This window comes from Harmonia axyridis, chromosome 3 (assembly GCF_914767665.1).
Source record: "Harmonia axyridis chromosome 3, icHarAxyr1.1, whole genome shotgun sequence".
Lineage (NCBI taxonomy): Eukaryota > Metazoa > Arthropoda > Insecta > Coleoptera > Coccinellidae > Harmonia > Harmonia axyridis.
In genome coordinates this window covers 55,998,028-56,022,659 of record NC_059503.1, presented here as the reverse complement: position 1 = coordinate 56,022,659, position 24,632 = coordinate 55,998,028, and the positions used below count along the sequence as shown (strand labels likewise).

General features: G+C 37.2%; 1 protein-coding gene across 2 annotated transcripts in view; it reads left to right on the top strand.

The window, feature by feature from the left end:
• LOC123677201 (zinc finger protein rotund-like) overlaps positions 1 to 24,632 on the top strand; it is a 295,742-nt gene that overhangs the window by 34,706 nt on the left and 236,404 nt on the right. The window lies entirely within an intron of this gene.

Sequence of the window (24,632 nt, the reverse complement as noted above, 5' to 3'; positions counted from 1 at the left end):
GAAACTTTATTTTCCCTAGAATTATTCAATTCTTCACTTGTTGGCTGCGAGTTTAATTCATGAAACTTCGAAATTTGGATCAACTTCATTTGAAACATCAAGACAGAAGAGGAATTAGTGAATATTTGGACAATGGTTTAACTGTAGTGAAGAAAAAAAATTCTTCAACTCAATTTTCGGCAACAGTATGAATGACAAAATGGAAATGGATTCAAAAAAGGGACTAAGATTCACAAAAATTTATCTCTGATCATAAGAGTAAGCTGACATATTTATATTGAAGGGCTTCCTCTTCATCCAAACAAAATCTTTACCATCCTTTCTCTTCACCAACGGTTGACGACTTTATGATTAGATCTGAAAACAAAAAAGAAAATAACCAGAAAGAAGTAATAAATGTTAATTTCCATTATATGGATTTGAAGTTAACGACCCATTCTAAAACAAAATCTTAAACTGAATGGATAGCTTGGGAATCAACATGAAATTTATAAATTTGAGTATTCACCAAGTGGTCAAGGGTTTCTTCCACACCACACTTACATAGTGGGCTATCAATAGAATGCCATTTGAAGAGCATATACGATTATAACGACCATGACCAGTCCTAAGTCATTAAAATACATCAAATTTTCTTAGGAAGATTGAATCTGTTGGCATTACAAGAACTCCATTCCGAACGCCAAATTTCCTTGTGACTTTCCTTAGATTGAAGAAAGTTTATAATCCATAAAGGTTTACGTGACTTCAATCTGGCAGTTCTAGTATTTCAGAGGTAAGATACGATTGGACATAAGTTCGGGTAGAAATTAAATTTTTCCCAATATTTATTGACTGCGACCTGTCTACGAATATGGGGCGGAAGTATATGTGATAGCATTATTAACCAATGTAAAGGTGTAGATCTATTGGTTCCACTCATAATACTCATAGAAACGTTAAGCTGTGCATCAATTTTATGAACATGAGCACTATTGAACCAAACAGAACAACAGTATTCAGCAGCAGAAAAAATCCAAGGCCAAGGCTGCCGTAAAAAGAGTGCTGGCATTAGCACTCCATGAAGAACCAGCTAATTTTTGAAAGATATTATTCCTCGACTTCAACTCCGTACGTAAATTTTCACCTTGAAATTCAAAGTAGAATCGAGTTTAACTCCAAGATATCTGGAAGTATAATTTTGATTCAAGGCGAAATTATCGAAAGTTTCTTTCAATTTTCTCCATTTTTGTTGATTATTCGAATGAAAACTTAGGTTTTATTTGGATTAGGGCGAATGCGTAACTCAAAAAAATTACTTTCCATAATTTTTAGATCTTTATTTAAAGTATAGAAGGCTAAGATGAATTTCTCAGATAAGGTAGCAGAAATGTCACACAAGTATAAATTGAAAAGTATGGGGACACAAAACCGATCCCTGCGGAATTCCATTATTCAACTTTTTGAAACTACTACTCTTGTCATCAACAAAAACATGAAATATCCTATCAGATTATACGTTCTCAATAGGTATAATGGTATTGAAAAGATTTGAATTTCATATTGAGGACACAATTTTTGGGATATTACTACTGATTTTCATTATCATATAATTCATGTTCTATACCCAGCGGCACATAAAATTCAACAGTTTCTCATTTCACTGAGAACTAATTTATTCAACGGTCGCCTCGATATATTGCAGCCTATCAAGTAAGCCAAGACGCTTTTCCCATCAGACGTCAGATGAACCGCGACGCCCGTCGAACTTTCCCGTGCGCGATCGACGGTGACACAAAAAATTGAGACATTGTTCTGGGGGTCCCGGGGCCGGAAGCACGAATCGGGCCGTTGTTTCAATTTCCCCTCCCCCGTATTAGGGTAATGAAACCGAATTAAGGAAGTTAATTGATTCGGGAACGGGAGCGCGGACAAAGGAACCGCCGTTTCGGCGAGTCATCGATACGCCAAGATATGTCCCCCCTCGATTTTCGGCGGTGCGCGCGAGAAGATCAGGGACGTAACGGGAGATTTCTCGACTTGGGAATCAATTTTTGAATCAGTTCGGCGTTCCTATGACACTCTTGAATGATGTGTGTATTTCATTATATCAATTTTTTTTTCTTGTAATAACAGACTCTGGAATTTCACCTTTCTTCGATTTCAAGTATATAAGTTTGCAATTGTTTATTAAGTTTTCTATCTTAAAATCAACGATCTTCAAATTGTAGTAATAACTCAGCTCATCGAAGAGAAATAGGCATAGTTACATTGTGATAATGAATAATTGAGTTTTCAATTCTTGCCGTCAACAACTCACCAAAAACACTAACTAAAACAATTTACTACTGCCATCGTGTGTAAAATTTGGTCGCCATTCTGATCCTCATAGGGACTCAAAATTCATGACGTTATTTCGAACTGTTACTATTAGCATTCATTAAATCAATAATTAGAAATTTGTCTCCGAAACGTCGGCGAGTTTTTAAAATAAAGATTTTAAAGAATAACACTGTCCAAATTCCCACAATTACAGTTCTAATTATTGTTATTTCGAACATTTCAATGATCAATAATCATTTATTCAATTGTTGTACAAATGTGATCTCTCATTGCATATTCCAACATAGTTTATTTATAAGTGTTTTGAAAAATCTTGTAATTCATTTTAGAACCCTGAAGAAGATTTTAGAATAAAATCGAAACATGTCGGCAATGGTCTGAGAGGTGGTTTTTTGTTCCAACAACTTGACCTTCAATCCTGTCAAGTAAATCATTATTTCAATGACTTCGACAAGGATGGCTGTGTAATTTATTACATAAATATCTAACACACTGAAATACATGCTGTTTTAATTTATTTTTCGTATAATTTATTGTTACTAACTAATTTTTTGTTTCAATCGATACACAATACCAATTATCTTTGGTAGCTAGTTTTCTATAGTGAATATTTTGTAGTGTATCTGGTAAAAAGCGGAATCCGAGGCGAAATCTTCAAAACCGTTGTCGTACCCATCTACATATTTTTCTATCGACGCTTTTTTTGTAACTCTATCACGATTTCTGTCATATATATATTTTTTCTCAATTTCTATTTCTTTCATGATGAGTTGGCATACTTATCATATCTTCGACTGGGTTGTAGTCAATTAGTCTTTTCAGCTCTTCACTGTTGGCTAGCTTTCTCAAAAATGGCTTTTCTACCAAAGGATTTCTTTTGCCCTAAATACGGTATATTCATTGCAGCTCTCAAGAGTTCATTATCTTTCCTTTGAATCTTTTTGATATGGCTTCTGACTGCTAAGCCTCATGCTGCTGATCCATATCTTAGTTGAGATCTTGCAATTGACTTGATCTTGCTGAGTTTCATAATTTGGTTCATTTAAGCCTCTCTTGAAATTACAAAATTCATTCCATAAATAAAAATCGTTATCCAACAAAATTGCTTTAAACCTTACTTAAAACTCAACCCCTGAAAATATTCTCATCCAATCGGCAACCTATTATAAAGAGAAGCTGCGCAGTATTCTGAACTGTGCTGTGATTTTCACAATCTGAGGTAGTCTTTTCTTATACAAGAATTTTTTCCTATGTTGTTATCTTGAATATCTGATTGTAGGCGGTATCTTTCAATATTGTTATATATTCAATTTCATGAACGATTGCTTGCAACATATTCTGTATCCAAGAACATTCACTAACCTGATGGCCCATCTCTACAATCCAAAGATATCTATATGTAGGGCACTATGTTCCTATATCAACAAACAATATTTCAGCCTGGACTCACACCAAGAACTCTATAACCGAGTGCACTACATTCCTGGCTTCGGTTTTTCAAGCTCAAAATTAGTCGCTGCGTTTTTTCATCATTCATACTGAGTCCATTCGCAGTAAACCACTCCAAGGCCGTCGACCTAGCCCTCTCGGTGATACTGCACAACTCAGTTATATCACAGGATCCAACTGCAATAGTATTGTCATCTACAAAGAAAGTTGTTTCAGCATCTGGCACATAATCAGGAAAATCATTAACATATAGGAGAACAGAGAGAGATGACGCACCCCATTCTTTTTTTTATCTGCAATCAGTCAAGTTTTGTGCAGACAAAAGCTCAAAATATTTATGTGCACTTCTTTGTTCATACCTTCAGCTCGGGACATGGATACATCTTTGGCCTTTCGAATGCTCAAAGTGGGATTTCTTTTTGAAAATAGAGTAAAAAGTCGGTATTTTGGGTCTGGAAATAAAAAACGTCATCTGTCCCGAAATATCGTGCGTCGTCTATCCCAAACCCATGAGATGTTTATGTTACAAAAAATTTCGAAAGGTAGAGTTAGCTTAGTGAATATAGCTTTTATAATTACCCAACTTCAAATCGAATTCGTCAGAACGTCGACTTCAAGCGGATTTCTAATTAATAGTGAATCAAACTAACATGATTTTTTTCTAACGGCAAGAGTAAACCGTCTGTATGCACCTGTCTTCGGCAACCGGCGCTGCGTTTACCAAAAAAACGAATTATCGAATTGAGTCGTCTCTCCCGCCGCGTCATCTCTGCTTGTTTTACCCTATATCAAGAACAGCAAAGGTCCTAATGAGGACCCTTGGGGTACACCGAATTTTATACACGATCGCTCAAGATTTCCAAGTCAGTGCTTTCCTCGATTTTTTGTCGACCTGTTCTGTATAACATAAAAACCTACGAATTTGTCCCCGAACATAATAACTCTCGACTTCTAACGATCGCCGCCGCTTTGTCCGATCCCTCCCTGCTCGATGAATAGACAAATATCGCGGAACCCGTCGTCGTCGCCGCGGGCCGATCGGTCACGGGTGGCTGGGGAAACAATGCGGCCGATCCGAATTAACCGAAATCCTCGCGTCGGCGGCGCGTAGGACCGGTAGCCGCCGACCTCGGCGGCGTCTTTCTTTCTCGAGATTCCGGGAAATCGCAGGCATCCTCCTCGGGGACGCGTTAGAAGAATCGGCGGCGTAACGGGCCGGCCTAACATGGCGCGGTTCGAATGTAACCCGCAACGTTGTTCGGAATCCGTGGGACGAAGTTTCACATCGGTCGCAATTCCGAGAAATTCAGGTGGCGCATAGCGGTTTTCCCTAGTAGGTTGCGCGGTGACGGGGAATTGATATGCGAGAAAAAATATCGAATTTTGTTCCCTTACAATGGAGTTGAAATACTCTCAGTATTACGCCGTTGTGTTTTCCTTTATTACGTGAAAACTAATTCATATTCTGAATTCATGGTAATTTCGTCGAATTCAAATATTGTCACCTATGCGTGTCTAGCATGGTGGACAAAAATTGAGGAGACCACCACACGCAGCCGTAGGCCAGCAATAGGCTGACTTGCATTGGTGTTACAGGAGCTATACGCACAGCTCCCACAGCAGCGCTGGAAATCATACTTGACTTGCCTCCCTTACATCTATATGTATGTAGCCTGCTGCAAGCAATAAGAATTTCCTGGATGGAAAGCTCCTACCTGGAAACTTGGTTGGACATATGAGGATATTGAATCAACTAAAAATCTTTAGGCAAAACCATCGGATGTTATACCAAATATCTTCGATTTTGAATTGCCCTCTGAAACGGTCATAACTGACCGTCATAAGTTTCGTAAATCGTTTGGACAAAAAGTCATCTATATGGTTCACCGATGGATCAAAATCAGAAAGAGTTTTTTGTTATCGTTTTCAGGAGAATATGACCTTTGCAGTAAAGAAGAAATTTCCTGTTTCCATTTGAATAACCAACAGAAATATAGAAAATTCAAAGTAACTTTCAATAGTTCCATCTTGCTTCATAATTATACTCCCAAATATCTTGGAGTTAAACTTGATTCTTCTTTGAATTTCAAAGTTCACTTGGCAAATTTACGTTTGAAATTGAAGTCGAGGAATAATATCCTTCAAAAATGAACTGGTTCTCCATAGGGTGCTGATGCCAGCACTCTGCCTTGGCCTTGGTTTTTTCTGCTGCTGAATACTGTTGTTCTGTTCAGTTCAATAGTGCTAATGTTCATAAATATGATGCACAGCTTAACGTTTCCATGAGAATTATCAGTGAAACTATTAGATCTACACCTTTACATTGGTTAACAGTACTATCACATATACTTCCGCCTCATATTCTTAGATAGGTCTCAGTCAAGAAATCTTGGGATAGATATTAGAATTGCCAGTTTAAAGTCACGCAAACTTTTATGGATCTATACTTTCCTTCAATCTAATGAATGTGACAAGGAAATTTAGCGTTCGGAATGGAGTTCTTGTTTTTAACAAGAGTCTATAATCGTGGATCCTTCAGAGAAAGTTCCAGGTTTCAATCTTCCTAGGAAAGTTTGGTGTGTTTTAAATCGACTTAGGACTAGTCATGGTCTTTGCGATAGTATTCTCTTCAAATGGTCTTCCATTGAAAGCCCACTATGTAAATGTGATATAGAAGAAACCATAGACCACTTGGTGAATACTACCAATTCAGTTTCAGATTCTTTTTTAGAATGGGTCGTTAACTTCAAATCGATATGATGAAAACTATTACATTTATTACTTTTTTCTGTTTTTTTCCTAATTTCAGAATCAATTATAATAGGTATGTCAGTGGACACACCAATACTTTAGATACCTCAAAATCACAATAACTATCATTCTTTCAAGTCTCTAATGATCTTCCTCGCTCAGCTCTTCTTTTTGTTTAAGATCCGGAATTTACATTCCCTTCGCCTCTAATTTCATTTCTCCTATTTTCTGCTGTTGTCTGATCGGAAGGCTTTCCTCCCTACTTCATGTCACTTTTTTTCTTCTATTTAGTTCTTTGAAAGAGGTATTTCCTCTTATCGGTCTTTCTTACTTTAATTTGTATTATCTTTCTTAATTCCTTATTCTCGTGCTCTTTCAGCGTCTCTATTGACTTCTTTCTTTGTTTATTGATTATTTCTTCAATAGTTTCAATTCTCAGTTCTTCTCTGATTTGTTGGTTAGTTATATACCATGGGGCGCCAACCGCTGTTCTTATTACTGAATTTAGTGCACTTTGCAATTGATCATTATTATTGTCCTTCGTATTGTACCAGGTAACTCCTGCATACGTAATGCTTGGTATTAGCACTATTTTCATTATCTTCAGCTTGTTTTTTAAAGAAAGTTTACTTCTAGGGTTGAGCACTGGGTACAGTGTGACGTGCAATTGCCTTGTCTTTTTTCTGTTTCTTCTATCTGTTTGTTAAAATTCATTCTTTCATCCAGTATTACTCCCAGATATTTAGCTTCCTTTTTCCATTCCATCGTCTGGTTTTCTATTCTGAGGTTTGCTGCTCTCTCTTTCTTTACTGTTGTTCCTCCGAAGTAGATTGCAACTGTTTTCGATGTGTTCACTTTGAATCTCCATTTCTTGAAGTATTCCTCCAGTGTATCTAGGTCTATCTGTAGCTGCCTAGTGATTGTTTTCCGCATTCTACTGTGATAGTATATGGCAGTGTCATCTGCAAACTGGGCTATCTGGCATCTATTCATTTTCGGTATGTCTGCCATATATAAGTTGAACAGCAGCGGTCCTATCACCGATCCTTGGGGAACTCCGGCTTCTATTTCTCTAATCGTTGACCTGGTACTGTCGATATTCTCTCTAAATTTTCCATTTGCCAAGTAAGATTGTATCAATCTCGTAAGTTTGATTGGAAATTTCATCAACTTCATTTTGTAAATCAGACCCTGATGCCACATTTTATCAAATGCCTTTTCTTTATCCAAAAAAATGGCACCGGTATCTCTAATGAACTTCCTGAGCGCGACCCCAATATATGGTTCTTGTTCTTCGGAACTTGGGACAGACGGTGTTCTCGGAGGACGTAACCGTCCTCCCCTGACCCCTCTGATTTAGCGGCTGCTTTGCAGCCTCCGCGGTTCGACAATACGCGGCGGCGTATGTCCCGCAGGCTTATCTGGTGCTCGAGATCGGCAATAGAACTCTACTTGTCGCTATCTGGAGATTTACGACCTATTCTGGCCGATTTAGATACGGCTGTCGGTCGCCGTGAGACCGGAGAAGCCATTAGGAAGGACGTCATGTTCAAATTTTTTTTCTTTGATGCGGCGTAGGAAAGCGAGAATGATATTGACTTCGAAATCTTTGCTATTTTCGAATGTTCTAATTCAGTTCGACTCCGGGTCAAATGCGAAAAATATAAACATAATGCAGTGCATCTTGTTCGATAGAATTTGAAAGTCCCGGATCTTTCAAGCTGTGGTCTTGTCTATTTTTCACCAGACGATCCACTTAATTTTGGAGTAAGCATCTTCAGAGGTTTTCGGTTCGTAGATTGTAACCCAGCACGTGATTTTTCTGATTTGAATGGCAAATCCCCTCAATTTTCGTTTGTTGGTATACTTTTAGCATTAATGCTGGTATCCAAGCGCTATGAGCTATTGGCGTTTCTTCACTTCTTTGATGTTTTTCGAATGTTTGTATATTCATTCGCAGACAATAGTTCTTAATATTCGAGATAATTTATTTCTTTTAAAATGTTTGTATAAACTCCATTTTTACTATTTCCAAGTACTGATGGAATACTTCAAGAAATGGAGATTCAAAGTGAGCACATCGAAAACAGTTGCAATCTACTTCGGAGGAACAACAGTAAAAAAAGAGAGAGCAGGAAACGTCAAAATAGAAAGCCAGACGATAGAATGGAAAAAGGAAGCAAATATCTGAGAGTAATACTGGATGAAAGAATGAATTTTAACAAACAGATAGAAGAAAACAGAAAAAAGACAAGGCAATTGCACGGCAGATTGTACCCATTGCTCAACCCTAGAAGTAAACTTCCTTTAGAAAACAAGCTGAAGATAATAAAAATAGTGCTAATACCAAGCATTACGTATGCAGGAGTTACCTGGTACAATACGAAGGACAATAATAATGATCAGTTGCAAAGTACACTAAATTCAGTAATAAGAACAGCGGTAGGCGCCCCATGGTATATAACCAACCAACAAATCAGAGAAGAACTGAGAATTGAAACTATTGAAGAAATAGTCAATAAACAAAGAAAGAAGACAATAGAGACGCTGAAAGAGCACGAGAATAAGGAATTTAGAAAGATAATACAAATTAAAGTAAGAAAGAACGATAAGAGGAAATACCTCTTCCAAAGAACTAAATAGAAGAAAAAAGTGACATGAAGTAGGGAGGAAAGCCTTCCGATCAGACAACAGCAGAAAATAGGAGAAATGAAATTAGAGGCGAAGGGAATGTAAATTCCGGACCTCAAACAAAAAGAAGATCTGAACTATTTTCAACTAAATCTTATTTTGATCTTCAATTGAACCACCCTCTTCTAATCCAAAGGATACATCTTACAGTTGATGTTATCCACAAGGTGACGTAAGTTCCTTGGCCTGCCGTCGCTCAGTTTGACAGTTACATCGCGGATTATTTCACCACCATCATAGTTCTCAATTATAATCCCCATATAAGAGTATCGTATCTAAACAACCCATCCGGCGGACCATCGACACTAATCGCCTGCCTACATGTCCGTCTCCATTATGCAGATGATGTCGCTAATTACGAAAAATACCGGGCCTAATGAAGACGGAGAGTGGTAAGCCCTCGCGATGAAAAAATCGGCCTTGCTAATTGGCATGCAAATGGTTTTTCATTTGTTTGAGCTTCGATTAGGGGCGTTATTGATAGCCGTCTGACATGACCTTAATTTGTTTCCGATGCAAAAGAGACTGCTGTCCGACACGGAGGCGAGAAGTGTCGATGGACCTGTTGGGACTGGTTATGTGATGATGGTCCGAGAAAGACGGTTTTTCGCACGCGAGGTTGGCACGAAGGATCTGGAGTCTGTTTCATCGCGAAGATCGATAAACATCTGAAGAAAGGGAAAGTTTTGCAGTCTACAATTTGGTTGCAACAAGTAAAGGGTGTTTTTTTTAGAGCTAAAGAACTTTAAATTGCAATAAAACAACGATGGATTATTCGATTGACATGAATTTCATTCATCCGCAAGATAATCTTGTGGCATTAAATTTTAAATATGATTTCTGGCATATGACCGCCACGGCTGGCTCGGATGTAGTCCAATCTGGACGTCCAATTTTCGATGACTTTTTCCAACATTTGTGGACGTATATCGGCAATAACACGGCGAATTTTGTCTTCCAAATGGTCAAGGGTTTGTGGCTTATCCGCATAGACCAATGACTTCACATAGCCCCACAGAAGGTAGTTTAGCGGTGTTAAATCACAAGATCTTGGAGGCCAATTCACAGGTCCAAAACGTGAAATTAGGCGGTCACCAACCGTGTCTTTCAATAAATCGATTGTAGCACGAGCTGTATGATATGTTACCTCGAAAAAAAAAACACCCGTTACAATCAATTAATGTTTTGTGTCACTTAAATTTTCTTTTCGATAATTTGAGAATGTCCAATCAGATGAAATTGACATTTTGTAGTTAATTGTCAATTAATGATGTTACGTTGATTTTTTTTATTATTCTTCGTGTTTTTGTTTACTTTGTGAGTGATTTGCATATGGACTTTTGGAGTTGGCCTACGGCTGTTATTTTCTGATTATTGAAATACCTTGTTGGTGAATTTTTATTCAGAGATGTGCTCAAAGTGTTCGAAATATTGAACATTTAAACCCTCAATTTAACATCTCAGTTTGAATTGTAATTATCTGTATTATATCAATATTTATTGATAACATTCTGAAATCGAAGGTGTTCAGTGATTCACGGCTTGGTTTGATTGTCAAGCTACTGGGCTACTTGGCAAAGCAAGTAGTAGTTTTTCAATCTTAGGTCATAGTCGAGGCAAGTATTTATTTATCAAGTACTTGAATCATATCATGCTACTTGATTTTTAGCAGTTTTATTTTGTAGTGTCATATCAATAAAAAAATGATGAAATGAGAAGGAACTTTGCAAAACACTCCTTCATTTATAGACTTATTGTATAAAAGAATAGAAACATGAATTAAACCACTATAAATCATAACGAAATGAAAAATAATAAAAAAATAAAGTTTCTTAACATTGAGAAACTTCCAGGCTTTGTTTGATTTAAAAATTTTTCATCCAGGATCTAAGACACATGACGCATCTTATAGATTTGTCGCCTAACCTATTTCGGGTTTCGTAATTGTTAAAGAGCAGGTCTGGAAAATTGTCTTTCAACAGGAGCTGAAGATGCTGGCGTTGATAAAAAATCCTTGACCTTTTTGGCCAAGTTATTTCTGAAACTACCAAAATCAAAAAGCATTTGCCAGTCACACTGGCAAATGCTTCAGTCTCTCGGCTCTCGAGAAATCCCCTTATTTAGTCTAAGCGCGCCCGAGATGGCAGAAATATATGCCGTACCAGGCATGCATATCAAGCTCAAGTAATATCAAGTAGTTTGATATCAAGTACCAAATTAAGCAAATTCTACCAGATCGTCAGACCGAGTTTGATATTTCTAATCGCAAACGATAAAATAGTTATACTTATTTTGTTGAAAATCTCCACAATATCTATTTCCTCAGCTCGTATATGATGGATTGCCTTATAGACGCGGCTTACCATCATACACTGTCTTGCAAAACGCGCTTCTCTTCGTCCTGTTTAGTACGCAACCAGAAGAAATATATGCCTAGATAGCGTAATTATAAGAATTAAACGAATGTTCTAACCGTATGAAATTGCCAATAATGAAACGGCGAGTTCTTCTGAAAGACGGTCACGTATTGAAGATGATGTGTAGTTTCGAAGTTGCAGTAGAGTAGGCCACGTATTTCGACAGTTTGCAGAATGTGATGGATAAGGGTATGGGCGTTTTGAAAATGGATTCGAATCTGCCCAAACTCACCGAGGGATATCGAATACTTTCTAAATGGTGTCGTTTTGAGAAAATTTGAGATCGGATGTTTTTGCTGAATTTCATCCCATCTTGTTAAAACCGACAACAATGACATCATAAAATAAATCACATCTCAAATGATAAATTCATACTTCAAGTCCAGGCGCCAAGGCGCCTTACACCAAGTCGAAGTTTTTGAATGATCGATACATTTTCGATCTGAACAGAATACACACATCGTCAAAAGTCCCTAGGTTTCTCAAGAAAAAAACAATCTATGTTAATATATGTAGGCTTGGTTAATCGATCGTCTAGAGGTATGATTCGATTACCTGGCCTTTCGTCTTTTTCTCCGTGACTTTGTTGGATTTGTAATAATTAAACTCTTTTGAATTATTTACATCTATTTACAAATCCACAATTATACAGTACAACTTCAGTATTGAGAACATCCTAATAACGTCCTAATTACAAGTTTCTCACTACGGTACTGAATTTCGTCTTTAACTCTAGTTTTCTCTATTATTTAAATCTTTTTTGATGTAATATTGACTACTTTCAATGTGATCTTGTGTCAATGACCATAGCTGTCGAGACACGTTAATTTAAATAAATAAATAATAATAATAATTACTCGTCTTCGATTATCACGTCTTTGTCGTACTTCAAGTTTTCGGTCGTCTCGTCTTTGATTTGTTCGCGACTCTTCTTAATCTAGTCCGCGAACCGTATTTTCGTCTTACGTCTTAGGCCGCACCTACATTAGGTCCGCATTTCTCCCGATCCGATCCGATCCGACGTTGTCCGATGGTCGGACGACATCGGAAGTAAAACAAACACCTTTATCTTAATGTTAGTGCCTACAATTGATCGGCCGTCAAAACGGATAGTGTCGTGAGTCGTCGGGAATCGAGAATTCGGAAGCTTCGTTTCAATTGTAGGCACTAACATCAAGATAAAGGTGTTTGTTTTACTTCCGATGTCGTCCGACCATCGGACAACGTCGGATCGGATCGGATCGGGAGAAATGCGGACCTAATGTAGGTGCGGCCTTAAGTTTCAACCGACAGAAGTTACTCTTACTTCGACTTAGACCGAACTTTACTCGTCTTCGTCTTAACTTGAACTGACTCTCTGCCGATTGGAACTACCCTGTCTCGAATATCGACCTCCCTTCTTTCGGCTTGACCACACCCTTAGGGAAAGTACCATTCCCTAGTACAATAAGAATTTCGCCGTACCGCCCACAAAGATCTTCGCGAATTCCTGGAAATCGAATATTATCGAAGGACTAGAACCTAATACATATATGTGAATTCATTGAAAGTGTCATGCCCTCGACACTTGAAGAAACTAATAGGTCTCCAAGCATCCGGTTGGCCATCTCAATTATTTACAGGGAACAATAACTGGATCCCACATATATGTATATTAGATTATTATTTTAAAATACGGTAAATTTAAATAAAAATAAGCGTGTTTCAGGATTATTTCTTAAAAAAAGTCTGTTCAGCTAAAAATGAATTTGTTCCATACTTTACGGTAACAGTGTATCAATATCATGTAGACTCCATATTCAAAATATCGTGATTCCTCATTATTCCCATCGATTTCCTCGAGACACCCTGTACATGTTCCACTCATCCACCCATGAACCACACAAGAAGACCACGCTGATTTGCAGCAGGAGCACCGCCAGGAACTCGACAGAGCGAGACCTTATACATACCTACCTAACCCTGCATCCTTCTTACTCTGACGCGATAATTAACTCCGGGCTACCGGCAAGGTTACGTTCGCCGCCATTAATTAATTAAGCCGACGGTAGCATCGATCGTACCGAGATATCAATCTACATCTCTATGATCTGCTATCTCATCTTGATATTATTGGTGTATAGGACTAAGCTCGGACAATCGCGACGGTCTTACGACCGTCGAGGCAGATAAGGGGGGTCGGATATGATCAGGAATGCGACGTCGATGTTTCTATGGTCGCCACGGTGTCTGTGTTGATGTTATACAGTATTGACTGTATTTCCGAAGAAGAGAATACACTTTCGATTGTGTGCTTTTAGTGCTCATCAAAATCATAATCTATCTCAACTAAAGGTTTTCTCAATAAGACGTTTCTTTTCGAGTCAGCTTTCAGTTTTGACAAGTATAATCTACGCTTCAATAAATAAATAAAAAAATAAATAAAAATCCACTACAAATATGGTAAAAACTGAAAACACTTTTGCGTCGCTGTAAAAAAGCTTATCGGTCGGCTATAGTGAAACTGGTGACAAAATTTAACTGTTGAGATAATTTAGTGATGTGAAGAATCGAAACCATGTACTTCGCTCAGGAATAACAGAAAATATTGCTGCTGTAGCCCTTAGTATTGTCGAAAATCCAGGTTGATCGATTACTCGTCGATCTTGGGGATTAGGCTATCGACAAACGACATTGCGCTGTATTTTGCCTGGAGACTTAGGTCTTAAGGCATTTAAAGTTCAGTTAGCACAAGAACTCAAGTCAGTTGAACATCAGCCACGTCGTATCTTCGCTGATTGAACCTTTGAAATACAGAAAATGATCCATATTTTCATCATCATCATCTTCAGAGATGAGGCCCATTTTCATCTCATAGACTACGTTAATAAGCAGAATTTACGCATTTGGAGCTCGGAAAATCCAAGAATGTTTGTTTGAAAGCCCTCTACTGTAACGTTACAATTGCCTATGAGACTCTAAAGACTGATTTCTAGGAGTGGTTTGGCTTATTTGGCAACAAAGCTCGTAGCCAGGTTTTTACAAATTCAATAAAATCAATATATACAAAGATCGATCCTTTTCACTCTAAACAAATCATATTGAAATAAGAACTTAAAATGAATCGGTTTTATTGAATTACTGTGGTATTAGGATTGAAACCTCTTCTGTAGATTATTTTTAGCCTTCTAAACACCAGATCATAGCATGAAGCTATAATACTCCAATTCCCATTCAGCGAAGTTGATGTAATAACGCCAGGTATTATGAAGGTGTTCTCTCAGTTTCAGGAACTGAAGTGGTTCAACGTACGTACCATTCCAATTTATATATCTCAAGGAAGTACTTCTTGATATTTTTCAATCCCAAGAGAGGTTTCTATTCTTCCAATCCCACGGGAGGTGTTTTGGGAAAATGAACAACGATATTAATAATATGTTAACCTGAATTTACAACTCCTTCTCGGATTTTCCACCAAGAAATCATTAAGAAATTATTACCTGAGAAGGAATTTATTGAAATTATTTGACACAAAAAGAATTCTACCAAACCTGAAATACGTTTCTAAAAGATGGATGACTCTAAAAAAAAACTACTGTTTGAAAATTAATCAATTCGTGCTGGTGAGATTATTACTTGTTCAATGCAAATATTCATATCATGACTTACCGAGAATCCCGACACAATTCTTTCCGTTAAATTAAATTCTAAATCTCAAATCGAACTAGTGATGGCTGAAATCTAAAACAAGTTACGTTTCATTCCTGAAACTTTAATTGATAATTATTGAAAATTTTTCAGAAAATTCTCTCTGTTTCCTTCTCTAGATACGCGCATCCCCATCCCGACCAATCGCATACGATGAATTGACAAATTACTGGTGGTGTGATTGGATCTTTTACTTATTCGAAAACGAGGGTGGTGCAACTGTTACGCTGACTGGATTGTGCTACCGAGCTATGACTTATTATTTTTTATGGCCGGAATTGGAATATATTGTTGAAAACGACGTTCATTTTGAACAAGACAGCGCTACGTGCTACACAAACAACAAAACAATAAGAATTTTGCTAGAAAACCTGGCCGGGTTATTTCACGAATGGTTGATCACAATTGGCTACCGAAATCTTGTGAGTTAACACCTTCAGAATTTTTTCTTTGGGATCACGTGAAAAATAAGGTCTATGCCAATGATCCACAATCGATTCAAGATCTTAAAGATGGAATTTTCTCATATGAATAGATGATTGGGATTTTAGCGGAATTCTTCTTATGTTTTTGTTTTGAGTGTATATGTATTTACCACCACTTTTATTGTAGTTTAATGATAATAATTCAAGGACATAAAGCAGCAAATGTGGGAATTGGTCATGGAAAATTTCACGAAAAAGATATGGTGGTGCGTAGGAATCAATGGAGATTTTGTCATTTTGAAACATCTTCCTCCTGACATTCACATCAAATCAAACAATTATCAAACTGATGATTCTTCCCGCCCCGATTTTCCCCACATTCTCCCCGTGGACCTTTCCCATTATTCGAAAAACATCATCCATCTAACGAAAATCATCTCTGCCGTTTCCTTTAACTCACTAATCCGGGGCGGCGGACCAGATCCGTCGTTTCGGACTTAGACAAATGACGCGGGGGTGGCACCCGCCATTATCGTTAGCCGCGGGGTCTCCCCTCATCGCCCGCTACGATCATCAGTTTCGGAGTCATAATGACGACGACGTCGTGAGGTCGCCTCCTCGGCTGGTCGGTCGTGTATATGTCGGAGTCCTGTGTGTGTTTCTGTCGTGCGGGCCCCGGGGGCGGCAGCGGCGGCCGGGTTTTTATCTCGGGGGGTTCGGTGAAAGATAGCGGTGGACTTCCTGTGTACGCGATGTGTCGTTTTCTTCGGGGGGTCCCCGTATTGATGATGCCGCATCGATTTCAGATTAACACTTACATAAAGGTTGGAGGTTGACGGACGATATGTGGGTGAATACGGGGGTGGGATGCTGGGGGTGGAAGATAGTTTCGGGCTTTTTACAGAAATAGACGTGAATGGATAAAAAATACGAGGTGTTTCTCAAGAAATTGTACTGTTGAGGATGAGTATTACTTATTTTGAAGGATTTTCCAATAAGGGTCGATTCATTTTCATTATGTCACTATCTGGGCAGTTTTCACTTTTGAAGCTGTTATTTTTTGATATTTAACAGCTAAAAACTACCCCATTACTATAAATGGAACAATAGACGCTTCAACAGTACTTTGAAATTGCTTAATTTATGGTGAAGTATAGGGTGTTTTTTTTCGAGGTCCATTTTATTTTGTTTAGCGATGAAGCGCACTTCTGGTTGAATGGCTACGTCAACAAACAAAACTGCCGCATTTGGAGTGAAGCTAATCCTCAAGTATATGCTGAAACACCGTTACATCCAGAAAAACTCATTCCTGAATTGAACAACCATGATGTCCAGGAGCTGTGGTTCCAACAAGACGGCGCAACATGTCACACAGCTCGTGCCACAATCGATTTATTGAAATACACGTTTGGTGACCGCCTAATTTCACGTTGTAGACCTGTAAATTGGCCTCCAAGATATTGTGATTCAACACCGCTAGACTACTTTCTGTGGGGCTATGTGAAGTCATTGGTCTATGCGGATAAGCCACAAACCCTTGACCATTTGGAAGACAACATTCGCCTTGTTATTGCCGATATACGGCCACAAATGTTGGAAAAAGTCATCGAAAATTGGACGTCCAGATTGGACTACATCCGTACCAGCGGTGGCGGTCATATGCCAGAAATCATATTTAAAATGTAATGCCACAAGATTATCTTGCGGATAAATAAAATTCATGTCAATCGAATAATCCATCGTTGTTTTATTGCAATTTAAAGTTCTATAGCTCTAAAAAAACACCCTTTAGTTGGTTAGAAGGTCAAGGTACTTGGCTCTCTTATTATAGAAGTAGATTAATATAGTTATTTTAAGGTTTTGGCATTTCCAGCATATCGTCCTTTCTTGTAAAATACTGCGAATTCTCGGAAGCATATTATTACCTAACGCTCCTCCGACAACGACGACGTACATAAATTAGCTCTTCGTTCTTCCGGCCGATGTCAATAGCCCCGAATCCCCCAAAAAGAGTATAGGTTGTCATGTAACACCTCGAGGCCTTCTTCTATTTGTTACCTACCGGAAAAAAAGAAGGTAGAAAACGGACGTCTACGAACAAAAACCACTCATCGAATTCCTGTTATGTAATTATCAAATCCACGGATCGTTGAAGAAGAGGATCATGCACCGCACGGGTGTGGTTTTGGGATGGATTATCTTCATCCGATGGACCTGGTGGACCGAGACCGTCGTCTCCTTCGTTGTTCGTTTTTAGACGAGACACGCACTCTTTCTCAATGATATACTTTGAAATCGGGGAGATTGAAAGAAAGTGTTATTTTTTTAATTCGGAGAGAATAACATTTATAGATTTCAAGAAAATTAATTCCTCCATTGAAATAATTCTTGAGAAATTTTCCTTACTTTCTATACTTTATATCAGTTTTCTACCACCTTCAATATCTCTGCCCCCATGCAAAACCAGAAAAAATGCAAAAAGAGGTAAATTTTGGTTCAGAGAGAGACCTTTTTTACGGTTGGTTCCAACCAATTTGTATCAACCCTGTGGTGTGATGGAAGTAAACCCTAAAAACTTAAATGAAAAGGGAGGTTCGCGACAAAAATGCCATATACTTCATCGTTTTCGTTTTACATCTAAAAAATTTAAAAACAAGAGTAGAGTAGTTAGCTACAGACCATTTCCAAGAAGAATGGATTGATCAAAGAGAGCTGATTGAATGCCTGCCACGCTCTCCAGACTTGAAAACTTCAATTTTTGTTTTCTGGTGACAGTTCCCAAAATGACAGTACCTAATTAGAAAATAGATTTAATTTTGTCTATAAAACAATGGACAACATTTAGAATTTTTTATAGTAAAAATTTTCATTATTTTATGTCTTGCTGTCGTAACTATTCTATTTCTTAATTTTTGGGAAGTAATAACAAAAAAAGGTCAAGTGTAAGGCATTTTTGAAGAAGCAAATCGAATACCCTTTTGAACAAGGTGTGAATCAGCCCCTCTTCTGATTCAACATTTTAGCTTTAGCGGTTGCTGTGATCAAGTTCACAGTGTTTATACAAATTGTTTGAAACTAATCATATAAAACGTTTCCTTACAAACCGAGGTTTATCTCCTTTTGCATTTTTTCTGATTTTGCATGGGGGTCGAGATAAGGAGGGTGGTACCTTTTTAAATTGCTTATTGTATGTTGGTACTCGGAACTCACATGTCAGAGATTTATCTGTAATTAGTCAAATTGGTTTTACCGGCAACACTTCTGCCAATCAAAATTTTTCAAACCAAAAATACCAAACAATATTTTAGGAAATATTCCGTTAATTTCAATAAAAATTCAGAGAAAGAGAGACTTCTGTACACAATACTTGGCACGGAATCGTAGAAAAGAACAAATCAGATCAATTAATCGAGAATTAATTCAAACAAGAGACAGATGGGAGGTTGCTTCAAGCAGAAGGCTCATTGTAACACTCGTTCCTTCAGAAACTGGCCATTTAGTGGTTCATTTTTGTATTTTGAACTCGTGTACAAATATCATTATCATCTGCCCTTGTTGTTTTATGAATAACTATTTCAATGTCGGGTGGATGAAATATATACCTATTCGAATATTGCGAGAAAACAATGCATTCAAAAAATGCTTAAGAAATTTTCCCTACTTATCGGTTTTCTCCAGTATATAAATTAATGACCTCAAAAAAAATAGGTTGTCATTCCGTGTAAAACAAAATAGATCTTTTTTGAAAAATTCGAGTTTCATAAAAAAATATTTCGAAATCTCATTGGACCCATTCTTGAGCGGTTCCCTGAATATAATCATTTTAACGTGTCTGCAGTTTTCAAATTCGACACTAAAATCACATTTGACTCATTCAAAAGAATATAGAACATATTATGCTACTAAAAAAACTTAAATCCGCAGGCATTCTAATGCTAAAATAAAAGAGAAACGGTTTCTACTTCAAGTATTTATTTAGATTATTTGGCGAAACATTTTGGCTAAACAGCCATCTTTAGTTCCATTAAAAAGTACAGCAATAATTCGAGACTTAGTAGCCAGCTACACAAAAAAAAATTGCAACAAATAATGACAGAAATATGCAACGATATATAACCTAAATATGTCAATGAATAAAAACATGAAAAGAAGTCAAAAAAATTTAGTAAATAGATACTAAAAATAAAAAACAAGGTACAATAAACGGGTTGGCAACCTTCCCCCCCAAAAAAAAACATAATCTCTTGAAGAGAGGGACGTAGTTTTCATTCAAATTTTAATTTTGTTTAAGTTCAAACAATTTTGGTTTATCGATATTTCATCTTCAATGTATATAGTCTCCAAACAGTCTAACTTTGTGTTATTCTTCGTGTGGGCTCAAAGATTGGCCGCTGTACTAAATGTGGTATTAGAAGGCAGATTTTTCTGTATATCTCAGGTGTTTCTTTATTAAGTGGTTTGTAAATTCTTTCATTATATGTAGCGGTGCAATTATAGCACTCAAGTTTGAATATGTATGCCACTTTTTTCGACTGTCATTGATTAAAGATTTGCTCAAGTATTGAGTGACCTTGGTCACTTGACCAATTTCTCTTTTATAATCAAATACTCTAGTAGACAGCTGGAATATCTACGAAGTATTCTTATAATTTAATTTTCCGTAAAAGCCGAAATACCGAGAGAAAGAAAAACGCCCTCCTTAATAACCTACAAGCTCGTAAGGAGAAACATTCAAAACCCACGGCTCAGACCCGTAATTTCTTCATTCCCCCGAAATCCACCCGTTTCCACAGTTTCGGGAACCGCAAGAACCCATCCCAAATGACTCTATCGCGGTGCTCCGCGGCCGTCGAGTCCACCGTACCTAATTACCGTCGTCAATATACGAATGCACCAATAATAGCGCATAAAAACCGTAATTCGGTCTAGCGTTCCCCATGAATTCCTACGGTCGTTGTTGGCCAATGGTCGCGATTAAAAAACCATCAAACGAAATTGGGCTCGTTGTTATTATCATTGCCGATGATATTTTCAGCTGTCATGCGGAACGATACGTTCAACCGCGAAAGAGCCCGTATACACTATCTGATTAGGGAGGGAAATTGTTATGGGAAATTATTGTTATTTGTGATTACGCCTTGAATGGAGTTGGATTGATTGGGCTTTTTATAGCTAGGTACTTGATATAGATGTCTGATTTAGACGTTTGAAGTCTTCGACTCCCTCGGTCATTTTCTTCATCAGCTCCTGAATGTGAACATCCTTCAATATTGCCAATATTTTCAAAACGTCAACGTGAAACTAGTTTTCAACACAACCACGAAAACGAAAATACCTTCGTAAAATCTCTGAACAATTTGAAATCGGGAATTTGCGAGATTAGCAGTGTAGATTGGAATTAACGGCAGAGCCGTCGCTGACCAATCTGCCGCCCTAGGCAGAGTCTCGATTTGGCGCCGTAACATAAATCAATTCTGCAGAACGCAAAAAATTAATATTGTGTAATCGGGGCTTCTATCGATAAAGGAAAAATTTAGGGCATCTCTTTTTTTTGGAAATGTTTTGATGATAACATATTATGGCAAATATTCAATAACATAGAACCAACAATTTTAAATCTCTAGAAAGAGTGACACTGAAAGCATCTCGAGAACTATAAGACTTAGAGAAAACATCTTCAAGGAATCCTGATCGAAAAGCAGATCAAAGATATCTTGATTAGTTCGCGAGTTACAGGGCGTTTCTGAAAAATGTTTCAATATTTCGCTTTTTTTTTCGAAATTTTTATGTTTTGTATAACACCTTCAACAGATCATAGAAAGTAATTATCATTTTAGAGATATGGTTGGTGATTTTTGAATGGGACACCGTATATTTTTCAAAGCAGTTTTTTAGTTGCAGTTAAAAAGAATCCCGTCACCGGTTTTTCAGAAATGTCATCCGTTTCAAAGGTATTATGTGTTTGGAATTTATGATGGGATTTCTTATAAAGAAATATATATTTTCCATTTATATTCCGAGATTTAATTCATTTTGTGTCCACTGTATACCTAATTGTAATCAAATCAAATATGGAGTGTCCCATTTGATAAGAAATTAATTATCGTTTTAGAGATATATAGATGACAATATTCGTTTTTTAAATGGTATTATTTCAACTTTGGCGAAGATAATGTAAATGAAGCTTAAATTGAAATAATCAAGTGGTCTCTTTTGGACTTAGTTGTACCATTACTCTAACGCCATTATTGCTAACACATTTTCAGTCTGAAGTGGATTGTAACGATCGAAGATATCTTCAGAGATGCAATCCCACATGTTTTCAATCGAACGTATCTGGCTGGCCAATTCAATCTACTGAATTGTCAAGCCTCAACTATGTATGTATGTATTTTAACTCTGTCAACTACGTCTTCTGTCGAGACGTAGTCAAGCATTTCCGTTTATAATTATAAAATTGTCGCCTGATGGCATGAATGATAGACGATAGTTACAAGCGTAGTAAGTCATTCCATTCAAAATTCACATGATAAACATACACTCTACGTTGTGTGGATAAAGTAAGGAACAATATTCATAACTATGTTATTGAACGTTTTCGAACAAAAGGTCGATTTTAGTTTTTAACAACCTTCTGGCATGAAAATTGCCAGCGTTCAATAAGGTGCCTGCTATTTCGTTTGTTTGTCATCTTAGGTAGAGTTATGCGGTACTGATGATCCCTAATAAGGGTGAAACCGGTATATCGCTATTCTCTCTCGATGACATGCATTCTCCTTGGGTTACTTCCGATTATGATTCCTACGTAATAGCGTGGAAATCTTCTGTTTGACAATGGTTATGTTGATGGCATTTTGCTGATACATTAACCAGATAGATAATTAATATCGTATGATAGTATTACACACTTGGAAATTGTACTTCTTTTTCTTTTCATAATGACAATTGATTCAAAAAATATTTTGTTCTCTTTGGTTGGTGTTTTGAGTTTGGGTTCGAGAGATTTTCCTCCATGAAAGTTTCATTTTCGTTCCTTACAGTAAATGGGTAATTTTCTGAAAAAAAAATTGTTACCTATGGTACCAAATATTTCACACGATCAATTAGGCGAGTCCAATTAATCAGCGGAAAAAATCATTTGAAAAAAATTAATTATGATATCACTATAAAAATGATTGACGTCATAAATGAAATTTTTATGTTATTAGGTGGTTGATGAAAAAATAAAATTGACCTGTCCTAGAGATTTGCTACAAAACATCCAACAACGTTGTTATGAATTTTGATCCCTACTTTATTCACTCACTGTATTTCAGAGAGTGCAAAATGCAACTTCTTTATCTATCGTAATAATTCTTTTCGGACGATCCCCGTAGGATAACGTTTGTCGGTCGGGAACTCCAATTATCGGGAATCGAAGATTAATATTCGCAGAAGGTGAAAATGTATGTAAATTGTCGCAATTACTCACCTATTCGAATCGAAAAAACTATTATGCAACCTTGAACCGGCGCGTAATTGGCTATAGGTAATATCGTCGATCTAATTCCGATCGATTCTTGTTTGAAGAAAAAAAAAAGAGCTGGCGAAAATAGCACCTTCAAGGGAGATCGTAATTGCTCAATTATGAAAAACTAGCACGTAGTTTATGTGATGAACGATATAAATGGAAATGCTTCGGTAATATCTTTATCGATTCTCCGAAAGATATCTGCTCTCTAGGGAATACAGATAAGAATTTGTAAAATCGTTTTTCTCATTGAACTTCAATAACCGAAACAATCGGAAAAAATATGTTCCTTTCGAAGTATTTAAAAAACATACAATTTGACAGTAATTACTGATAATAGTGCAACAAAAACAAGAAAACAATAGAAGCATACACATTGAAATACTTCTTGAGTTTCAAAATTAGCCTCGAATCTATTTGTGGATATAACAATGAATAGTTAACTTCAACAAGAAATAACTCCAAATCAATCGAACAACGAATGACGTCGTTGTTCACTTCATGATGGCCTGGGTGAATAAACATTGTTTGTCCACACCTGGTCATCAAGCTTGCGCTATTCCCTACGTGACAGGGTCGCGAGAACTTTAGACTATTCAAGTTGTATAAAACTTAATAATGAATAAGGAATATCAATAACTGTAATGATTCATAAAGCTTGGAAGATGGACAACCGAAAAATAGTCCCAACATTAGGAGCAACTGAGAGATACGCATATAAGGTTAAAAAGAGCAACATGAAAACAAAAAATATCGCTAATAGAATAATAAATAATTGAAAAAACACTGAGTTGACAACGCTTTTTTATTCATGCGCGAAATTTCAACTTGGTCGGATCTGTTGTCATGTATTCTCAAGCTAGAAGAATCAATGTGTGATAACAACTGATTTTTTCATTCGAATAAGTCTCACATAGTTTCCGAAACAAGCTTTGGATGACAGAGAGTATTAAAGCAATGAACTGCGTTATGAAAGGTCAAGACTCTTACTCCCTATAAACCTAACCTGACGTTTGGAATATACGAGTCAAGGACTCCTCCATTCCTATCTGAAATGGATTGAAATAGCTGAAATTGGGATTGCCTGTTTCCAGAGAATTTCAAAAAGGATACATCGGCTGAATGGACCTTTTGGAGGAGATTAAGTGTGACGCTGACGGTAATCGAAAGACTCGATTTGAAGTGCAAGTTTGGACGTTTGTATCTGATGAAAGATTCGTCGTAGTCTAGGGATTCTCTGCCTGATCGGTTGGGGAGTTTTATCGCTTTCTCAAGAGTTTTGATATCGATTTCATGAAGACATTCCTTCAACGGTGGTAGTTTCGTCTCATGGTGGATTTGTAACTTTGTTGTGGAAGACGCTAAAGCCCAATATCTTGA